The sequence below is a fragment of the Mus caroli genome, chromosome 8, assembly GCF_900094665.2.
Source record: "Mus caroli chromosome 8, CAROLI_EIJ_v1.1, whole genome shotgun sequence".
NCBI classification, from domain to species: Eukaryota; Metazoa; Chordata; class Mammalia; order Rodentia; family Muridae; genus Mus; species Mus caroli.
The window spans coordinates 38,094,286-38,117,405 of record NC_034577.1 but is presented as its reverse complement, the minus strand read 5'-3'; positions in this window follow the sequence as shown (position 1 = coordinate 38,117,405).

Genomic DNA, 23,120 nt, shown 5'->3' with positions numbered 1-23,120 from the left:
TCTAGTTCCAATGTCTGAGATCCACACATGATCTTCAGTCTTCTTCCAAAGGGCTTGGGTTTACTTCTCTATCTTTGCCCTCTGTATTACTTTAGGCTCTGACTTACTCTAATTCACCACTGCTGCTGTTTTAAGTGGTCCCCCCATGGAACTGTCACCTCTAACATGCTGGGGTCTTTCTCTGCAACTAGGGTACACTTTCACCAATAGTTTTTCATAGGCTCTCTTCATGGTAACAAGCCTCAACTTCAACTGCCACCGAGGCTGCACCTTTGCCAATGGCTAGGCATAGTCCCAAGCCTCAGCTTTTCTTCGTGACCCCTTTGTGCCTTCAAAACCAGTGCTATTTGAGTGATGCTTACACATTACCAAGTCTGGCTGCCAGGAGAATGCCTATCTCTGTAACATAGTTTCTTTGTGGTCCCAGAAAATACATCCCAGAAAATTTCATTTCAGTGGTGCTAGTCTCTTCTTAATAACCACTAATTTCTTAGCTCCAACTAACCAGTATCAATTGTCTCAGTACTCCTTCCTATTCTTGACTCTAAAGCCAGAGCTACATGGCCAAAACTGCTGAGTTCTGCTACATATTAAGGCTGAAACATGGCCCTGTTGTTTTATTACATCGTCACCAGCTTTCTGTTTTCAGTGGTTTCCTTCACTGCCTAAGCTTAGCTGTCCTGAAACTTGCTATAAAGACTAACCTTGAACTCAGCAACTTGTATACCTCGGTCTCCTGAATGCTGGGATTAAAGGTGTGTACTACTAAGCCTGTAACTAAGGCTGGCCTTGAATTCAGATCTGCTTGCCTCTATTTCCTGGAATTAAAAACATGTTGCAGCATGCCTGTACCTAAGCTTTTCTTTAGTTCCTTTTCACAAGCTCTTTTTAAGCTTAGCAACTAGGCCTGAAGACCAGATAAAAAGTGTGTGTCTTCCAGCCTCAAGATGTTGATCAGAGTTGTGCTCCCATTTCTGCATTGTAGTTCATTCTAGATATAGTCAAGGTGACAGCCGAGATAGCCACCACAATCCATCCCTTGCAATTTTACACACAATCATATCTCCTTATGTCCAAATAAAAACAATAACCAGGTTATAATAATGCCTAACAGTATATAACTATCTCTGTTCAACTGCAAAATCATAACAATAAGCTTAGCTGGGTGAGATCTTGCCCTGAGATCATCACTCCCTTAATTTCATTTAATACTTTTTAATACTTGATTTAGCTCCATTCTACTTCCCAGTGTTCCATTAATCTTTGTACCGTACATTTTGCATTTTTCCTTTCTCAGTTTGCTATGTCTGATCAAAAGACTCTTCATAAGAGTGAACCTTAGGCCAGAGTCTATACTAGGTTGTTTTGAGACTTCTTTTGTCAATGTAATTAATCTAAATCTCTTCACTTTAGTCTCAGAGAAAGGCAAAAAGTAGCCACATTCATCCTTAAAATACCACAAAAACATTCTCTAGGCCATATACAAAAATTTTTCTCTTCTGAAACCTCTTGAGCCAGGCCCCCACAGTGCAAATAAATCACCCTCAACACCACTGTTGTCTATGCTTTTATTAGTAGGGCTCATTAAGTCCCACTTAAAACATTCCACTGCTTTTCAAAATCCTCAAATCCACATTCTTTCAAACAAAAGCATGGCCAGGCCTATTAAACCAATATCCCAGTCCCTGGTACCAATTTCTGTCTTAGGGATTTATTGCTGTGAAAAGACACCACAACCAAGGCAACTTTTATAAAGGAAAGCATTTAATTGGAACTGGCTTACAGTTTCAGAGGTATAGTCAATTATCATCATGGCAAGAAGCAAGACAATGTGTAGGCAGACATGGTGCTAGAGGAGCTGAGAGTTCCACCTCTTGACCCAAAGAAAGCGAAGAAGAAACTCTGTTCTGTACTAGGGTTAGCTTCAGCATGTGTATGAGACCTCAAAGCCTACTTCTCCAGTGGCACAGTTCCTCTAACAAGGCCATACTTCCTAGTAGTGCCATCCCCTATGGGTCAAGCATTCAAACACATAAATTGGGGACCAGGGGCGGGGAGATATAACTACTCTAACCACCTAAGCCTTCCTTTTCTATTTGTAAGGATATTTAATTATATTAGGTGCATGTACCTGCAAATCTTTCCCTGCAGGCAAGACAATTGTCAATCTTAATTTCTTTGTGACAAGAAAGGTAGCATGCTTAGATCACTGATATTTCCACCCAGACACCATTGGGACACCAATATTCTGCCAAACACAATGAGACTTTGAGTTTGATCCCCAGTCCCAAACAAAATAAAACAAAACAAAGAAACAAACCCAGATACCACTGTAAAAGTCTCTGGGCAAGTGGAACTCATAAATTCATGGTTTCTCCACAGTGAACATCCTCACTTCAACTTAAATAAACTAAGATCTCAAGATCTGTGAGTTCCAATTTACCTTTTATGTCGATACCTTATAATATTCACATGTATGCTTCTTCTTCCTCACTTTGGCCTCAACTCCTATTCTCTACACCAATGGCTATCAACCCGCCTAATGGTGCAACCCTCTAATATAGCTCCTTATGTTGGGGTGTCCACCAATCATTAAATTATCTTTATTTCTACATCGTATCTGTCATTTTGCTACTGTTATGAATCATAATGTAAATACCTTATATGCAGGATATTTGATATGTAACCTTTATGAAAGGGTCATTAGACCCCTACAGGGGTCATGATCCTGCACAGGTTGAAAACTGCTGCTCTATACATTCTTGAAGTCTCAGTGTGTCATTCACCCTACATCCTTTTTCAGTAACCTGAGATGAACCACTTCTTACTCAATCCCCTCACCACCTTGTTTTTAGCAGCTGTTTTCCACAGTATGCTGCATTCTATTGTTGTGAAGAGATACTGTGACCAAGACAACTCTTACAAAAGAAAGCATTTAATTGGAGCTTCCTTACAGTTTTAGATGTAATTTAGTCTGTTGTCATCCTTGTGGGGAGCAATAGAGCATTCATAGGGCTGAAGTAGCTGAGAATTACAGAAAAGATTCACAGGCCAAGAGAGATATAGATTTACTGGGCCTGGCATGAGATTTTTTTGTTGTTGTTGTTTTTTTGCTTTTTGTTTTGTTTTGTTTTTCAAGACTGGGTTTCTCTGTATAGCCCTGGCTGTCCTGGAACTCACTTTGTAGACCAGGCTGGACTCGAACTCAGAAATCCTCCTGCCTCTGCCTCTTGAGTGCTGGGATTAAAGGCGTGCACCAACACTCCCGGCTCACATGAGATTTTATAAACACCAAAGTGTACCCATAGTGACACAACAACTCCAACAAGGCCACACCTCCTAATCCTTCTAATCCTATCAAAGAGTCAAAGAGTCCTGCTCTCTGGTGATTAAGCATTTAAATATCTGAGCCTATGGACATTCTTATTCAAACCATGACAATGGGTTAACTCCTCCCAGACATATATAAGACACTTCCTTGCTGTTTCTCACATTTTTTTTTTGTATCTTTTCTAGGTTTGTCAAAAATTGTTCACAGTGAAAATGCTAAGAGGAGTGAAAGCTTAAATTATTAGGTTTCTAATGAGGGGGCCATGGTCTATATTTTAATAATTAAGTTCCTAAAATAGTAAATTTTATGAGTAGTCAGAAATTTTAGGTATCAGACACTTACATAAATTGGTGTCATTCGTGGGGGATCTTTGGCAAAGAAGTCACTCATAAAGTAAGCTGGATCTTATCCATGGCCTTTGAGAGAAAAGGAAAAAAATCCCTAGACTCCCTTTCATGTAGCTGCTGGGATTTCATTCCATTTAAATGCTTAAAAAGTTACCTTTATTTGTAAGAAAAATATCAAAAAAGACACCATGATTTTTTAAAATAGCATGCTTTTTATGTAGTAGTCCTTTAAGGGTAATTATATTACTCTATTGTTATAATTAACATACATAAATGAAAATATAGTATAGCACCCTTAAGATTAAGTTATGAGTTTTAGATATAGAATTATAAATCTTCCAAAGAATAAATACCTTTTTTCTACTTCTCAAAACCATGAAATGTTAGGCTAGGATTGCATACCTAGCAGTGTGAAGTATTTAAACACATCAGTTCATATAACCATTCAGAGATCTTCATTACATATGGGAGAGAAAATCTCAGGACATAGAAAGGCTCTTCCTGTTGTCTAACTAGCTGGCATTCAAATTCCCATTCTTGTTTGAAAGCATTAGTGATTATAAATAAAAGTATACCAAGTACTATGCTCCTACACAGAAAGCATCCTCACACTTGTTTTAAAAATGAACGCTTGTCAATATTCATCTTGAAATTTTCAATGTGGTAAAATAATATATACTATTGGAAATAAATATGCAGTTATGATGTTTAGAGACTAATGGAGTATAGGCTCTAAGCATCATTTTAAAAGCTGATTTTATCCAAAATGCAACTACAATTCTATATATGTTGTAATTTCTTTCATTGATTATTTATCATTTAAAAGTAATGGAATATATAGCACTGTAAAGAATCATACTCACTTCATCATTCTTTTTATCATGTAATCAATTATTATTAAACTTCCAAATAATGTGGTTTTTAAAATATATTAATTAATTACAGGAAATATTGTGGAGTCTCACTTTTTGCCAGCCATTGCACAATGTGGAGCAGCACTCAGTAATTTTAATTTTGCTGGATTTTAGTTCATTAAAAATAATAGAATAATAAAGACTACCTAACCGTTGAGAATTTTAAATCAAATGAGAAAATTAGGCTGATTTATTATCTTGTGTTTCATCCCCTGCTGGAGAATTTGGATGAATCAGACAGTGGTGTCTTCAAACTTGATCTCCCTCATCTATGCATATTAGGAATGACAATGTCTCCTGAGTCAAACACCAGATGTCCTTTAAGATACAAACATCTGCTGATTGTCATATCCTCATGGGCAAATTATTGTAATCACAAGCACCTATAAGTGACAGAAGATGTCTGAGCGGAATTTTTATAACAAAAAAAAAAAAGAGAGAAGTATAGTTGGGAGCCTTGGTCCCTGGCGCCGGCAGAAGGTGACATTGTGGGGACTGACATCCGTAAATCTTTGTGTTGCTTATGAAGGGAAGAACAGAGAGGCTTTCTTGAAGGAGAGGACTGACATTTCATTTGGATGACACTGCCCTTAGTTCATGTCTCTGAAGAGCAGCTAGGTGGGATGTGAAGAAATGCAATGAAGCAAAGTTGTGGTCTGCTTTGATTTGTGTTCTTGGTGCAGAATTTGTGTGCTTGGCTTTAGAGCTTGCTGTACACAGTTATCACTTCCAAGAAGTGTCTGCTCATTTTGTCTTTTCTTGAACTACATGATAGAAGTGAAGAGAAGAATCGAGGAAACATGAACAGACATAGTAGTTCACACAGAGTATGGGTATCTCGGCACAAACAGGAAATTAGTGTCCCTCTGACCCAGGGCCTTGGTTCAAACGGTTCCCTGTGCTGCTCAGTTCCATGCCCCGCTGCAACCCCAAGAACCTGTGAGCCACATAGAATCATCTTCTGGCAAGCAAGGATAGTTTTCCCATCCCTCTATGGTCTTAGGTTGTAGAAAATAACAGTAGATAAGTCTCTGGAAATTGACTTAGGAGCCGCTCATGACCCAGTAGTCTATGTGGGCTGTGTTAGCTTCTATTGTAAGGGTCGATGAGTCATGGAAGAATGACCCCCTGGAATCAAATAGTATGTAAATGCAAAGAGTGTTTTATACTGCAGAAGCCCAGCATGCTGGGGTCTCCCATCACAACAATAGAGAGACAACCAAGTGAGCATGCAGGCCTGATTTAAAGCACATTAGAGAATTCTGGGGTAGGTAGGTGACTTCAATGTGAATTTGTTGGGTCCATCTCTATGGATGTTCCATTACTGGAGTGTGGGGACTAGACGTTTTCTGGGGGGATCTGGGAACTGTTACTGAGGATGTAGCTGAGGAAGTCTGGAAACTGCTGCTGACCCATTGTCCTTGCTTCAGACCAGGTGGCTGGGACATTCCATTACCTGGGCATGAAGGCTGGAACCTGGGTTGTTTTTCTATTAGTAATTGACTTGCCTGGGCTTGCCTGGACTTGCTCAATTTTTAGGCCTAGTATCCTTAACTGCCAATTTGAAGTCTGTCATAGAATCAGCCTAGCTTTCTCACTACATGGATCATTTTCAAGAATTCGATATAGAACCATTGCTAAAAACTTAACATTTATCACAGAAAAAAATATTGCTAATGGGATATAGGCTGTAAATATCATTTTAAAGTTGATTTCATCAAAATTGCAATAACAATCCCACATATGTTATAATTTCATTTGCTGTCATTTGTCATTTAAAAGTAATGGACTATGTAAGATCTAAAAGCATCCTAGTGATTTTCCCATTCACTTCATCTTGTGATCAATGACTGAGAAATTTCTGAATAGCATGTTTATTTTCAACACATGAGTGCATTTCAGGAAATAATGCAGAGCTCTACTTAGTGCTGACCATGACACAGTGTGGAGAAATAGCAATGAGTAGAACTGACCAGAACCTCTGCTACTTGCCAGTCACTCAGAGAGAAGTATTCAGAACTCTACCTCCCCACATAGAAAGATGAGGATAAATAAGGTTTAGTTCTTCTGCATTCATAACAAGCAATTTATAAACAAGCAACTGGACTTAGAATATCAGTTGCAAATACGTTTGCTTCTTCAGAAAATCTAAGTGCTAACTGTTTGTAGAAGCACAGCTTTTCCTCATGACAACAGACAGAGGAACAATGAAGGAAATCCAACATGACGTCCTTGTGGCGGTTTTATCTTTATCATCTTCAAGCACTTCTTTTGCTAATGTCATTGTCAAGAGAATTATACCACAGTCTCAACCTTCCTAACACTGCCACCTTTTAATATAGTTCCTCATGCTGTGGTGACCCCCAACCGTAAAATTATTTCCATTGCTACTTCATAACTGTAATTTTACTACTGTTATGAATTGTAGTGTAAATATCTAATATGTGACCTGTGTAGGGATCATGAGGACTGCTGGTTTAAGATGCAGGTAACTGGTTTTAAACTCTACCTACCTGTGTCTTTGTCTTCTCCAAAGCTTCTCTGACATCTGGACTGTGGAACTAGAAAATCCCAGGAAATTCTTAGTTGTAGTAAAGGGAGGCTGCTGGATAAGAGGTGGCACCTCTACATTCATTTCTGTTTTTTTTTTAAGATTTATTTATTTATTTTATGTATTTGAGTACACTGTAGCTATCTTCAGACACACCAGAAGAGGGCATCAGATCCCGTTACAGATGTGTGCCACAGTTTAGCTGCTGGGAATTGAACTCAGGACCTCTGGAAGAACAGTCAATGCTCTTAACCTCTAAGCCATCTCTCCTGCCCCACGTTCATATCTGTTATGCCACTATTTTTACTGTGGATTTTGGCTGACCTGTCCTCATGAGGGAAGTCAGGGTGCAAACAATTTGTTTTGCTCCGTTTCTGTAGTAGCTCTTGTGACATCATTGTACCTGGTCTTTAGCTCAGCATCACCCTCTCCAGAAATCAAACTAGTGGAATAAACAAGTTGTGAAGAACATACGGCCAGATATATAACTAGATCTACATAATGTTTCCACCCACCCTTCTCTCTGTGACCTTCTGCATAAGGCTACTGTACAGAGCTTGTAGGCTATAAGTTTGGTTGCTGTGGAAGTGGAGAGGTTGGTATATCGAAACTGCTGAGAACTTAAATTGGCACCACTCTTAAAGACCTAAACTAAAACTCTCCTATTAAAGAGGTTCCAATTCTCTCCATCCATCAAGTTTGGAGTGTTTTTCATTATGGCTACTACTGGGCATTCTTTATTAGGAAATCTAATCAGCAATAAAGAGCCTGACTGATGGATGGAATATGAATTTCACTGCTGTGTGGGGACCTGGTTTTATTTTGCCATTCGGGAAAATGAGATCTAATTGGGGGACAAGAGACGTATAATCCTTCGTACATCATTCTTGTTGTCCATTAAGGCACCAATCCAACTTCTGCATTCTCCTAGGATGGATATGGTTCTCTAGCTTTCCCCAGTGTCATTTGCCTTCCATTCTTGATCGGACACAAGCATAATACATCTAACACACCTTTTGGCTCTCTAATAGTCTCTGAGAAATTCCATTACTTTTCTTGGCTGAAGTGTATGGAAATACCCAGCCCAAAATGGTGGGGCTGAGGTTATAGAGGGATTAAGAAAATTTATTTTAAATTGCCAGTGCAGGTTATGAGGCTGGGTTTATTTATGTAGAAATAAGGGTGTGATGAATCAACATCTGAACTTTAAAAATATAACCCTAACTGTGGGGGGACATGGCTGAGATGGTGAAGTGTCTGCTGTGGGGTACCTAGTACCCATGTAAAAATCCACCCATGACATCCTATATATAGCATTGAAGGATGTGGGGAATAGACTTGCGGATCGCTGGAGTGACTGACTGTCTACTCTGGACAGTTGGTGAGCTCCTGGTTGAATGAGAGACTGACAAAAATATAAGACAGACAGTGACAGAGCACATCTGATGTTGACGTCTAGCTTTCTCATGTATACAAATACACATGGTGTGGGCATGCACTCCCACAGACTTGTAAGCACATGTAAACACAAACACGTAATTCTACTCAGTCATAGGATGACGTTAGCCAGAGTTCATTCAACTTGATGAAAATACAATGATTCCAGCCAACTTCATGCGGTCCTGACAGCCTGAGAGTACTGGACTGAGTCTTTCCTTGTGGGCCTACTACAGTTGGAGCCACAAAAGAAACTAGAAAAACAATGTAATAAGAAAGTCTGTCCATTTCCAAAGAAGCATCCTTTTGCCCTACCTTCTCAGTGGATGTTATCTTAAATGAATATACTCTGGAGAAGAATGGGTTATAGAATTTCCCCTGCTTCTAGCATCCAAGGTCCTCATGTAGCTTTCTTTGCTTGTGAACGAAGTCCATTTTCTTCAAATTGATGGACTAGCAAGCTGGGCTTCTTCCTTTTGGGGCCCATGTTTCTGATTGTATTGGCATATGCTACATACAATATGCCGCCTTTGATACTTTGTTTTCCAAGGAGTTATTTTTAAACAACTAGGTGTTTATTCATATGTTTTTCTCTGGGAGAGTAAGATGTTGATGTCATATTAGTGGAAAGAAATGAGAAGAGATTTCCAATTTTGGAAGATGAATTAAACCATCTGATCAGGCATGGTCAGTGAGAAACTCTTTGGCTGGGGCAATAGTGTTTTCTTCTGATGCAGAGTAACTGGGAAGGTTTTTAAATCAAGTGGGAACAAAGAGAAGAGAGACGTCCAAGTGTGTTGAGAGGAGAAGCAGATTTGTTTTATACACTCAGAGTGAGCGGAGAGCCTTGGAGACCAGACATGACCGTCTCTGGAGACTTTGAAGTTACTTGCCGCCAAGTGGAATACAAAGCCTTTTTGATTTGGTAAGTGCACTTAAACATTTTGTAATGTAATAAACAGAAAGGGGCATCTCAATTTTTATACTAAGGCAAAGTAAATAAACACAACTGTACTGACTATGTAACCTGAGCCCATACTGTAGCCCAGCCTAGGGGGTACCATGTAACCAGATTCTGGATGCAGCAGACACATGTAAAATGAAGGTAGTGTGAGTCAAAGCCAAATAAAATTGTTAGTCTGGGGAAAAAGAAACCAGGAAAAAAGGTCTCTGCATCTCCTTCGCAAAGGTATATCTAAATTGAGATAGCTAAATGAATGTGTAAGAATTTTTTTATATCACACTTCTGTTTGTTTTTTCAATGTAGGTACAATAATAACAACACAAATTACTTCTACTTTTGTAGAGTCATACTAAATTAAAACAACTCTGCAAGCCTCTTAAACTCTAATCATAGATACTGAGAAATGTCCCAGGAGTTAGAATGTTTAAAGTAGAAAATTAGCAATGTGAGAATAAAATCCACAGTAGGACATCAGTTACTAAGAGGCCCTTTCAGGCAGTTATAGCATTGAACTCCCACTTAACAGTTCTGCCGAGTCAGGAGGGGATTTTGATTCTGCGGTTTCATCTCTAGTTCAAGTGACATTATCTGGGACATGAAGCTACCCCACTGCAGTGTTTCTGTACATTTTGGATATTTTGACTGAACAAATAGCCGATCAAGTTTTCCAAATCTAATATAGAAACCTAGGCTGAGGCTGAGGAAGAGACACTTTCAGTGGAGTTGCCTAAGACCACTAGAAAACACAGAAATTTACATTGTGACTCATAACAGTAGCAAAATTACATTTATGAAACAGAAACAAAAAGAATTTCTTTTGGTTGGAGAGTTCACCATAACATAAGGAACTGTATTAAAGGGTCACAGCATTAGGAAGGTTGAGAACGACTGGCCAAGAGCAAACAATAGAATAATAGCTCTCTTGATAAGCAGCTTTTAGAAAAGGGTGGCTTCTTGGAGAAATCTTGTTATTTTGCTTCTTGCATATGTCCTTTTAAACATAGAGGGGCTCAAGTTTGTTATGTATAAGAAATTCTTATACATATGTACCACCATGGATGGAAATAGTTATATATATATGTACCACCATGTATGAGAAATACATACATATGTATATACCACCATGTATGAGATACATAGATACATATATGAATATATGTATATGTACCACTGAAGAATTTGTTCATATGATATAAGGTGAGGCTTAGCTATGGATAATTTCAAGTCTATGTGTAGATAATTTGTGGGGGACAACAAAAGTCTGAGTATCAGTGCTGGCAGCTTTCTGAGCTGCTATTGGCTATCTTAGTAAGCTGAGCATGATCCAACACAGCTCTTGAAAGAGCACCCCAAATTATCGGAGGAGCCCAGGAGTAGATTTAGGAGTTCCTATGAAGTATATATATCCATGCCTACTTCCATCCTTGTGAGTTCAAATGTCGGCTAGTCAGGAGTATTCTCCTCTGGAGCACAGGAACGTGATGTAGAAAGAGCACTTTTCTTTAGAATGTCAACAATGACATCCTTGTTTGAGATGATCACTCATTTGTATGACTGTCAATAACCATTGTTATGTTTTAATATGTGGTTTCTTTTTCTCTAGGCAGATATGTGTATGTCTGCATGTATGTCTGCAAAGATGTGTGCAGTCCCAGTAGAGGTTAGAATACAGCATCAGATCCCCTGGAGATGGAATTATATGTGGCTGAGCTGACCAATAGGATGCTAGGAATTAAACTCAGGTCCTCTGCAAGAGCAGCAAGTGTCCATAACTGTGGAGCCCAATCACCATTGTTATTAACATGAGTAAGATTATTTCTTTCACACAGTAAAGGGAGAGGCAAGAAGTCCATTAATTCTTTCAACTGCAGAAATGAGGTCGGTTCTCTGATTCTGGATTACTTGACACACAGATAAAATGTGGGTGGGGTGGGAGAGGCTCAGTCTAATTCTTTTCCAAGATTTGACTCATACCCATAGGATACATATCTACAGTGAATTGTCAAGAGGGAGGAACCAGTCATGGGACAGCATGGTTGGCCAGCCCAGAAGTACCTACAGAGGATTGGCAGTTTAGGAGAGGCACCAATATGATGAGGCTGTTTCTTGAGGCTAGGATGTGGTTTCCTGGTCCTGCTGCTGAATGCATTCTGCAAAGACATCCTTGGAGCTTGTGGCTTCTTCAGGGAGGTATGTTAGCTGATCAGATTGTTGTGGCTTTGGAAGAACAACTGGGTAAAGTTACTATGTTTTAAAAAGACACATTTGTTGGTCTAACTACCAGTTCCATAACCACACCCCCAGTTTGGAACACTAATTCATTTAATTTCTAATTTAAACTCATGTTATTGCTTTCAGTAAACTATGCCTGGAGACAAGAAAATTACCAGAGCATTTACCACCCTCCCTGCTCCCAAAATGTTTCAGTGACAGAGATCTGCTGCTGAATTAGCACATGACTTTAGAGAAACCACAAGAGTCTGAACATACTAATTTTTTCATTAAAGTTTCAGAGAGCTCAACTTAAGTTTTTAAACAGCGGCTTTCATACACTATTAAATTCTCTGCCATAAGCAACTTTTAGAATAGGGATGAAAGCTAATTATAGAAACCCTTGGCCGTAGTTGTTTCTATTTACATCTTTAAAGCCACAGAAGCAACTATCTGCCTTCTTGGGCTTCCTAGCAAGTCAGCATCTTCCTGATTTCTGCATTCTTTGAAGTTGCCTTTACATCTCCTACTTGAAAATGTGATTGTGATTGAATATTCCTAGCTCAAGGACAATTTCCCACATACTCAAGACACTTGTACTCAGAGTAGATGGAAGATCAAAGCTGGTAAATACACACACAGCATATCTGTGATTTCGTCTGCATGTGTTTAATGTTTTGTGGTAACGGATTCATCAGTAGCTACAAAACATGGAGGAAACATAGTAAGGACCATGAACAAGCTATAGAATATTCTTTTTTACCACCAAACTTAAGGTATAACTTTGGGGTTTGTGCTCAATTAATAGAAACTCGTGTAGAAAAAGGAACCGTTCAGAACGGTTAATTCTTAAGATTTCACAAAGCCTAGCTAAGCAGCGCGCTTTGGTTTTGCAATCAGAAAATTTTGTAGACTGTGCTATCCTATGGCAACTGACTTAGCTGCCTGAGAGGGCTGGCTGATTCTGAAAGTAATCCTCAGCAGCCCTGTAAGACACACCCAGCTGACCCAGAATTAATCAGTACCCACCTACAGCACCACTCTCAGACTTGGCTTCATGTTAGAGTCACCTGGAGAGCCTTTAACAGTGCTGATGCCAGGTAATTAAATCAGACCAATTAAACGAAAGTCCCTCTGGGTGAGGCCTAGCTATCGGCAGCTTTTAAAGTCTCCCAGGTGATTATCCTGGGCAGTGCTGGTTGTAAAAGCACGCTCCTTATCTAGACCACATCCAGAAGGTTCCAATTACCTGGGCATTTCCCTTATTCAGGTCACCCAGAGTGAGGTCACAGGTCTCGAAATTTCTGTTAGAAGGAAAGAAAGAAAGAAAGAAAGAAAGAAAGAAAGAAAGAAAGAAAGAAAGAAAGAAAGAAAGAAAGAGAAAGAAGAAAACAGAAAGAAAAATGGCCACTTTTGACAGTCAATTAGAAAACAAATTATAAAATGTGTAGACTATTAAAGATGTCTAAGTTCATGAATTCTACCTCTTAAGCAATTGAAGCATGCCTCTCTAAAGTGAAATTCTACTCATGGTTTAAAGCAGTGACTCTCAACCGTCCTAATGCCATGACCCTTTAATACAGTTCCTCCTGTGGTGACCCCCAACCATAAAAATTCCTTTCATTGCTCCTTCATAACTGTCAGTTTGCTACTGTCATGAATCCTAATGTAAATATTTTTGGAGATAGAGATTGGCCAAAGGGATTGCGACCCTCATGTTGAGAATTACTGGTTTAAAGAACCAGTACATCAGAGGATTTGGTTCTCAGTGCTTTTGGAATTGAGGAAAATGTATTTTTATGTATTTTGTGAGTATAGAGCCATCATTGTAGTTATTGAAGATAGGTGATAATTAACATGTGGTAGCAGTGACTCAGGACTTTTCTGAGTGTTCTACTTGTGACCTCACTGGCTCCTCATAACAACCAAATAAGGTAACAATTGTGTTTATTGTATTCTCAGCAAGGAGCCTCAGCAGGGTAAGGACTGAGTCACCATCCTGAAGCGATATATGTGAGTGACCTGTGAGAATACGATGCAATCCAGTTATAAGCATTCTGGGTCCAAATCAGTCCCTAGCACAGGTTAGAAAGGACATGGATACTTGCAATCTATAGTCCTAAGGAGGACCCTAGTTAGCAAATCTTCACCAAGAACTTGTCTTAAGAAACGTTTAAGGAAGATATAGAAGACAAAAATAACAGAATGTTGATAAAAAACTGGAAAACAAGTTGAAAGTCTACAAATCAGAGGGATGGTTAAGTTGGCCACAACACAGACATACAACATGGCCATATGTTCCCATAGAAACCATTGTGTAAGTAATGATTAACCCTTTTCATACCACACCCCCCCAAAGAGAACCAGAGTGAGTTTCTCCTTGCCTTATCACATAGTATTTATAAGCAGTTAAACTGGCCAGAGGCAACTGGTCTAGAAGGTGGAGGCATGGGACTGTCTAGCCACAGCAAGAGCTAAAGAGATCACTATTGTGACACGCCTTTCATCAATTATCAGGAAATTGTCATGGACAGAAATATTGTCTGTCAGAAGAAAATGATAAGGAAGCTACACAGCCTACTCTGGCCGTATAACTCCATCTGCAAATGTTTTGTGGTTATTTGAGGAACTACAACATAGCATGGTGCCTATACTCATTGGTAAATAGCCACTCCACAGAGAGCTCTTCCTTTATTTAATGTCACAGTCTGGCAACTCTGGATGATGTCAAGTTGAAGGAACGACAGAGTGAAACCTAACAGAGGTCTGGGCTGGTGGCTAAGTGCAGGGGAATTATTCTTGAAGCTTTTCTCCAGCTTCAACAAGCCACCTAAGCATTGTATATGTTTTTGGTGAGATCCATTCCATAATATATATATATATATATATATATATATATATATATATAATTTCCTGGATGGGCACCTAAAACAAGGATTAATGTTTATTTGATATGTTTTTGGATTTCCTGCTCACCTGCTCTGATGGAATATAGATCATAAATAGGAAAAAAAGATCAATAATAGTTTTAGAAATGATTTTATGACTGTGATTAATTTTAGCCCTTAAATGTTAATATTTTTTTCACAGACCTGTCTTGGGATTTCTAAGCAGCAGAGAGGTCCTAGGTGCTAGACAAAACTCCCTTTCCATTGGGACTAAAATAATATTGTGTATTGCCACAACAGTCTAAAAGTAAAGAGACTCCTATTTATTGTTCAGATAACACATTTTTATATAGGACCCAGAGAGACTGGAAGGCTCTTAGTGATAAAGCTGAGATGACCTTTTAAAGTCAGATCATTTTAATTTGAATGCTGTAAAGACATATGAAGTAGCTTCTACCTTTAGGTCACAGACCAAGGTCTCCCAGGAACACACGGCTAGCTTTACACAGGCTCAAATCCAATGGCTCTTCAGACATCTGGTATGGCCAGTGCTTCTGGGAGCCAGGGTCAGTACTGTTGTCACTGGGTCAAAGAATCCAGTTGTTTGCTTGAGAGATGCAATTTGGTATAATTCAAGGGTGCTCAAAATGTTCTCTCTATCCAATCATATACTCTGCCTGTCCCAAGGAAGTGCTACTTCCTGAGTGCCTCGTTACAACTTTATTTCCATCAAAAAGACCACTTTCATATTATTATGAGACTTTAACTCTAGTTCATAGCAAAAACCCTAGCCATTCTTGATCTACTAAATAACTGGGAGTGAAGAAAACTACTTATTCACTTTACCGCAGTGGTTGAGGTCAAGTGCTGAATCCGGCACTGTTTCCTGTCTTTGAGTCCCCTTTGCTTCAGGCTCTGCTTCTTAGAGGCTGCATACTGTACTCTGTGTGTGTGTGTGTGTGTGTGTGTGTGTGTGTGTGTGTATGCCATAGACATGCACAAGTTGCAGAAGTACCCAGACTAAAAGTAGACACGCACATATAACACAAATGACTTTCAGGAGGGACTCTGTTTGGCTTGGCTGCTTTCATGAGTCCATTTCTAGACCCACAAATTACGACCAACAGGAAAATAATTATATTTGGCCTCTTTTAATCGTGTTCGACAGGGTGAACATGAAATTGAGAACGTAAAATTTCCTGATGCCATAAGGTGCCATCATGAACGTGTTTTCCCGAACGATGAAAAGCTCTTAGCAAGCAATGCCAGAAATACCTTTACAGGAATATATGAGGGAGCTGGAGACAGATCATTGTTTACATGGCTAGAGAGAGCAAGAAAGAAAGCTACTTTGTAAGTTGAGCATTAAAAGCTGATAACAGTGCCCTTTGCAATCACATCAAACTTGTGACAGGGAAAGATGAGACATAAAAGAGAAAGCTTGGTTTCGTTATTCTAGGGCAAGGAGGCAAGAGCAGACGGAGGGTTTCTGGGAATCCTTCAGCTTTACCTAGCAGCATGACAATTGCCTTCTCTGTCCACCGCAGTGCCAACAGCATGACCCAGAACCTCCAGCTGCATCAGAGGTCAGAAAAGGCCCTTGGTTGGCACAGGTGACCAAAGGTGACCGTGGGATCTACACGCTCACCAGAGAAGATACACTATTGCTGCTTTTGAATGTAAGAGATCTGACTTTGAAATGACATCTCATCCATTACTGGAGCATCCTCCTGTCTAACTCCAAGATAAGTATGCTACTAGCTCTAGGTTTTAAACAAGGAGACAACTTTCATACTTAGAGTATCATATAATATCTGCTTTTTTAAGTTTGTAAAACTGGCTGTTTATTACACTTTGGTGTGATTCTGTATGCAGGTAAGCAGTCTTCTATGTTAATTTTTTCTCCTTCCCTCCATTCCTCATCCTTCTATCCTTCCCTCCCTCCCTCCCTTCTTGCCTTCCTTTCATCTTCCTTCCCTTCTTCCCATCCCGTCTCCCTCCCTTCTCCATTCCTTCTGCCCCGTTCTTCTTCTCTTCCTTCCTGCCCCACTTCTTCCCTCCCTCTCCCCTCCCTTTCACACTGAGACTTGTGAGACAACCAGTTCTGGAGTTTTCTTGGTGCTAGGGGGCATTAGACTCTGAGCTCATCCTCCTTTGTGTCCCATGTAGCCATTCCCCCTCAGTCTCCCCATTCCTCTTGAAGTGTCTCCTACTCAGTGAGACAGATCACACAGTCCTGGAGAGAGATCATAGAATCTGGCTTCTCACTTAGAACAATTTGTTCTTGGGAAAGGAAACTCAAGGCCCCATGGGCACTGCTGCATTCTGTTGTGAGGGCTCAATGCAGGAGGTACTTTCAGTATTCTCACCTTAGAATTCCACAGCATCTCAAACCTCCACACTGAAGACCAAGTTTCCATCATAAGGCCTTGGAGAAGAATTATATCCAAACCATAGCATGCCTCCTATTTCTGTATGCAAGCAGAATTTTGCACTGCTCTGTGACACTTCCTTAAGCTGAATCTCATTTTAATATGGCAATGTGGTCACATTCCTGTACTGTTATCACTCGGGTATCTGATATTGTGCAGAACAACTGTTTCAACTATACTGAAATTAAGACTTTTCAGTTTGGTTGTTTGTATTGGGTAATTGTTTTAAAATCTCTAAAATGTTTGTTGTTGTTGTTGTTTATTAAGTCTTACTCTTCGAGTTCCTCTTTAATTATAAACACGTGTCTTAACAATGATTCAATTTTCTGTGTTTGTTTCAGAAAGGTAAAGGAAGAATGAAAGTCGCTTACATCTTAAGAACTTAAATTGAAACCTGCTTCAGGGAATGACTGGTGTTGTAAAACAGAAGCCAGTAGAAATGATGGGTCACAGATTCCAAGGTACGGCTCCAATCAACTGCATGTGTGTTAGAGATTCATAAACAGCAGACACACAGCAGTCGTAATCCTGTAACTATGCTCCGTTTTGAACACTTGCTCGGACTATAAATACACATAGTTGCTCAGTATTTACTTTAGGGAGGATCTGTCCAATGAATGGCATCCAAGGCTGTATTTGAATAAGGAAAGTGTCGGTACAATTCTGCACTAATTTGGAAGCTGTTTGTCAGATGACTTGACTATTTGGAATAGAGCTAAGAGCCCAGATACTGCAGATCAGATGTCTCCACACACTTCAACATTCAATACTGGCTGTTTTGTTTGTGAAAACATCACTTTAGACGGTTTCCCTTTATGTACATGAAGTTCAAGTCAGCCAAGGTTTTTTTTTTTTTTTTTTTTTTTTTTTTTTTTTTTTTTGTCTGGTGTGTTTTCTCTTGTGATGAGACACCTTGCAATTAGAAGCCCAGACAGACTTGGTTTTAAATTCAAGCCAATGAACTCTTCCAGATCCATCCATTTTTCTTAATCAGGAGAGAGAGAGAGAGAGAGAGAGAGAGAGAGAGAGAGAGAGAGAAATCACATTTTACCATGTGGTTGTATTATGACAGCTACAAAATCTAATACAGGTAAAGATAAAGATAACACAGATTTTCTTCAATAGTAGTTTATGTTTTCCTTCTAGCCTGGGGGTGGTTCCTCAATGGTAGTTCACCTTTATTCCCAGCTTGGCGCAGATCGGTAGTATGGGAGAGGAAGAGGTTTCCAAGATGGATTGAACAATAATACAGAGATATCAGCTCCAGCTGAGCAGCAGAGGTCAAAATAACTCAAAGCATCAGGATTATTTGGAGCTTCGGAGGCCATCTCTGGTCCCAATAACCGTGGACATGGGCACAAGTAGGGTGCACTTGCTGCATTTCTCAAGAGGCCGGGGGACAGGAACCATACTTTATAATTCCCGAAGCAGTCTTGAAGATCTTTTTTTTGTTTTTTTTTTGAGTTCTAGGGATTGAACCTAGAACATTTCACATCCTAGGCAAGTCTTCTGCCTCTGCACTTCATCACTAACCATCTTTGTTTTGTTTATCTTTTATTTTGAGATATGGTTTCACTATTTGCGAGGCTGGTTTTCTACTCACTCTGTGGTTGAGAGTATCCTTCAATTTGAAATCCTCCTGCCTCAGCCTCTGGGTAGCAATGATTAGAGACCCATCATGGGGTAGGCTTAAAAACAACATTCTTAATTCTTATGTTGTGCTGAGGCAAGTCACAGACTACATCTGGCCCACAGGCCTTATTTTGGCAACATTGAGCCGTGGAGGGCCACATAAGATTACAGAATGAAGTCTCTTTTAAAAGTTCTTGTATGCACTACTGGGCAAGGCTATCATTATGCTAGCATTATGCTAGAATTGAAAGCACACTGTCCTTTTATGAATGTTGTTCTTGGGATTTATTGCTTTAGATTTACCTCTTACAAACTAGTATTTAGCCAGTCAAAGTGGTAAATATTGTCAATAACACTCATATTCATGTCCAATAACTAGAAACATATATCATACAATAAAAGCCACTATGATAGTCACTACACACACACACACACACAAATAAATAAATAACATATTACATATAATTATGTGTGAAATGTTTGTGTTAAACTCTAAACTCCACTATGACTACATTTGAACTGTAGGTTTCTTTTCTGTTTGTTTTTTGTTTTTTGTTTTTTTTCAAGACAGGGATAGTCCATGTAGCCTTGGCTGACCTGGAACTCATTCCATAGACAGGATGCTGGCCTGGAACTCTGAGATCTGCTTGACCCTGCTTCCTGAGTGCCAGGTATACCATCACCAGGCTGGTTTTTCTATTCTTTAAGCATGTTCTTTATCTCTGGAGTAATGAACTGTAAAGGATCTATTATGTATCATTTGGACCATTTTTTTAAAGTGCGCACTTCAGTGGTCTTAAAAACATTTTCTTTATCAAGTACTCACCACTACCACCCATTTCCAGAAACCTTTTTATCATGGAAAACTGAAGCTCTCTGGCCATTAAGTATTAAGTCCCACAGAGCGTGGTGGCAGGCATCTGAGTGAACTTTGGGTTTATGAGGAGATAATCAAGATGAAGTGAGATCAAACTGGTGTGTGTCATCAAGAAAAAAAAGTGTTTCCCATTGTTCATGCCAATAGGGGTGATAGTCTGCAATGGAAACCTAATCAGATTAATACAGCATTATTTGGGTTGATTCCTGAAATATCTTCATAGGTACAATGCTGTTATCCTTGGAAGGGAAATCTAGGAGCTTGGGCTGATTTGACCCACCCAGACTTGTCTCCTTAGTAACTGAGGAAGGGATCTGTACTCAGACTCTGACCCAGGGTTCCTACTTTTCTATAGAAGTCTGCACCCAGGTAGGATGTCATTGTGAGCTTCTCCCCCTCTTTGTGTTAAAGTTGGTGTCTTACTCAAATAAACAGAAGTCTTAAGAGCAGGAGATAGAAAATAGTGATCCTTAGAGTCCTCTACCCATGACCAACTGAGGATATCTACAAAGCTTACCCACACCAACTTCTCTGCTACCAGAGGAGTGAAGCAAGGCTGAGGTCAAATGGCTTATTGCCTGTTGGGCTGAATGTTGGAATTTGCCCAAGGGAAGAAGCACTAACCATATTTTATTTCTCTCCCCATGTCTTATATAACACATACATACTTATAAAGTACACCATGCCAACTTTTTAAATAGATGTGTTCATGTAAACTGTTTTTTTAAATGTAATGTGTGCTGAAGGAAAGATTAATTTTTCCTAAATAAACCAGTCTTGCAGAACTTTATAGATGTGAGAGGGAGAAAGCAGCTATACCTTCACTGAGCCAGCCTTTGTTTTGGCAGTCCTTTCTAACTGTCGACTTGCTCTCTGCTGCTCTGGACCACTTCTATTCAGCTTTGGCCAATCCTAAGCATTGTTCCCCAGGAGACGTGCTCAGACACAGACTGGAGATTAATTCTAAACTGAATTGAATTCTAACTGATGACATGGTTGATTGTTGCAGTAGTGGGAAGACAGTTACTGAGAGAGTAGGGAACGGCCATTCAACGTTCTGTACAATGACCCTGTATCTTTAAGGTCTCCAGTTTAAACATGACATGATCTACAGTTTAATAGTTAAAAACTGGGGCCTGGGTAGTCTCCAATGGGCTTACCTGACTATTTTGACTGAGCAACACCAAAGCATAGGGCCTCAAGAGGGTTTAAAAAAATTCCCACATGGAAAATGGGTCCTTACTGTGCCCCTTTTAACTAAAATGTCATTCATTTCTTCAAGTCTTTAAGGGCATTAGATTTTAGTGGTATGGAAGAGAGTTTCTAAACTGTGTCTAAACAGACACCTTAAGGTTCTTTTTCTATACAGCATGCACTGAACTCCTATTAAAAATTTATCTGGATTATGGTGGAGCCTGAAGCATAGAAATTAGAATTAATCGCTTACCAAGAAGGAAATGTTTTTGAGAACTACATATTGCTTAAGTCTTATTGACTAACAGTGCATTTATTTCTCCTAACCTTAATACTACAAGTTTGATATTCAAATGAATTACCTTCAGATAAAGAATATGCTGCCTGATCCTGGGGTTCTAAATAATGTTTGAGTAACTTGTCTTATTTTTGTGAATGGTAAAGTTGAGTGCTATTTTAGTTACTCAGATTATACTATGAAGGGATTGGAGATAGCTTATTTGGTACAAAACTTGCCTTGCAAGCATGTAATCCAAAGTCTAAGGGGGAATTGGAAGAGGGAGCAAGAGAGGTGAAACTAACATAAGTATACCACTCATAGATGGAGTTTTCAAAAAATCAAATTTTAAATTAAAAAAATATAGAGCAAAATTTAGAGCGAAGTTAAGTGGATTTGTAATGAGGGAAGAGACAACAGAAGAAAGCAGTCTAAGCTAGTTTTGCCTAAGTTGTGCCATGATAATGCTGGCAACAGGCTCTCTGATGTGTGCCAGGTAAATCAAACATTAGAAGTAGGCAGAAAAGTTAGTACCTGAAATGATTGAGAAAGAACATGGAACAGTGGCCATTTGGAGGAAAACAGGATGGGTCATGAAATCTACTGAATGTTTTGCAACTAGCTTTGAGAAAGCAAAGCCAGAAGGGATACAGAATATAAAATATCACATAGAATAAAAAAAATGAGCATGTACATGGGTAAAGTAACTAATATCTCCCTATGTTTAAATTGCGATGAAATTATTTTTACTGGTAAAATTAAATTTAAGAAATTAAAAAAATCCCTGACCAAACTTGTCCCCAGCATATATTGTTAGGTAACCCAATGATTTTGTTCAATTAAAATGAAATCAAAAGGAAAAGATCAATTAATTTGTTGCAAATGTCACCCTTCTTTTGGCCATCATAAAGGGCATGGAGAGCAATAATCTACAAATCCTTTCAACCTCATTAAGGGTGACCACAGCCCTAGGAGCCAAGAAAGACAGGGTGTTTGGGGCAGTTGCTTTATTAATAGAAAACTGAAGGGACAGTTTTTCTCCTATTTCCCCTCTTTCTCCTCCTCCTCCTCTTCTTCCATGAAACATTATAAAAGCGCAGATGAGTAGGTTAAATTAAGTTTTGTCTATTTCCCCCTCCTGCAGTGTGTGCATTTCAGGGGAGGGTGGTACTCTTCTTTTACATATTAGCCAAGATACTGTATTGATGAGTGGAGATGTAGATACTGTATTGATGAGTGGAGATGTAGATACTGTATTGATGAGTGGAGATGTAGATACTGTATTGATGAGTGGAGATGTAGATACTGTACTGATGAGTTGAGAAGTAGACTCACTATTTAGGTTTCTAGCTCCATTATCCTTTAAAATAATCCATCTAACAGCATCTTTACTCAAAGGCATGAGGCCTTTGAAATCTGGAGATGAGTTTGACATGCTTGGCTCTATGAAGGGCCTGACCCAGACTAAGCTGTGAAAGGCAGTTGGAAATCATGAAATTATACTGCCTACAGATATAGGGCCATGGAAGCTGACAAGCCCTTGAAGGACTCTAAGCAGGGAATCTGTTTCCCGAACCATCTTCCTTGTAAAGAAGAAGGTTAAATATTTATCCCTATGCTGTTGTTTTTCCTAAGCTTTCTGGTAGCTGATCTTTCGAGGCCAGCCTGGTCTACAAAGTGAGTGCCAGGACAGCCAGGGCTACACAGAGAAACCCTGTCTCGAAAAACCAAAAAAAAAAAAAAAAAAAAAAAAAAAAAAAAAAAAAGATCTTCTACTTCCTAAAGGCCAGTGGCAGGACATGTTCCACAGAGAGCCTTGGAAAGCTAACCCAGAAATTTGAAGAGAAAAGTTAAGAGGTGATGTTTTTGTCTTCCTACTCAGGACTCAGAAACTCTGCTTCCTCCTCAAATCAATACTTTTGAAAGATGAAAGAATCTTTTTTTGTGAAAGACATTTTCGTTGAAAGTCATTCCAATGCTTTAATGATAAAAAAATATATTCACAATGAGATGTTTTTGTAGAGAGCCAGTACTGCGAGAGTGGAGATTTGGGAAGTGTCTTGGT